Source organism: Apium graveolens, unplaced genomic scaffold (assembly GCF_009905375.1).
Source record: "Apium graveolens cultivar Ventura unplaced genomic scaffold, ASM990537v1 ctg8195, whole genome shotgun sequence".
Lineage (NCBI taxonomy): Eukaryota > Viridiplantae > Streptophyta > Magnoliopsida > Apiales > Apiaceae > Apium > Apium graveolens.
The window spans coordinates 1,789-2,682 of NW_027420969.1; positions in this window are offsets into that span (position 1 = coordinate 1,789).

Here is an 894-nt window from a genome sequence, read left to right on the forward strand (position 1 = left end):
AGAAAGTTTAGGAGAAACAACAGGCCCAAATTACTGAGGTCCTACAAAATCAAGCCTCTCAGAAAGCTCAATTGGATGAAATCCAATCTTCAGTTGAACTTCTTCTCTCTCTCCTACTACATGAAGATGCCAAAAAGGGGGAGAAGATAGTTAAGTCCAAATGCTCTAATGATCAAGTACTAAAGAAGAAAGATGATGAAGCTGATGACCAGGGAAACCCTAGCAAGGGTAGAGGTCAAGTTCAAGGTAAAGAGCATAGGAGCAAGGTTTCTTCTAGGAAACTAATTACTTATGCAAGCAAGTCTTCTATTCAAAAGAAGACAAGTTCTGAAGCTGCTCAAACTCAAAAGCTAATAGCAAGTGCTGAAACTCAAAATCTGATATCAAGTTCTGATAAGCAAAGTCTGATGACAAAGCCTGATATTCTGATACAAGGTGGAAGTCAAGACTCTCAAAAGTTTATGCAAACTCTGAAGCTAAAGGGGAAGCAGACTACAGTCTACTACAAAGATCCCAAGATTCAGACACTTGATGAGGAAATTGCTAGAAGATTATTTCTGAAGCATAATCCTAGAATGGATTTGGAAAATCTCAAGGAGGAAGAAGCTAGATTTAAAGCTGAAAAGACAAATCTAAAGCCAAAAGCTTCTGTTGTAAAGAAACCTCCAAGGCCTAAGGAAAAAGGCATTGGATCAAGGAGAAGTCAAATACTAAAGCATCAAAGCCCAAGACTAAATCACAGATTGAGATTGATCCCAAAGATAAAGGAAAGGGAAAAGTTGATGAACCAATAAAGCCACAGAAGATGAAAATTCCTCAAATCCTGATAAAACCTGTGTGCAAACTGGTTCAAGTTACTGATGATACTCTTGCTAAAGCTGAAGATGTTCAAAC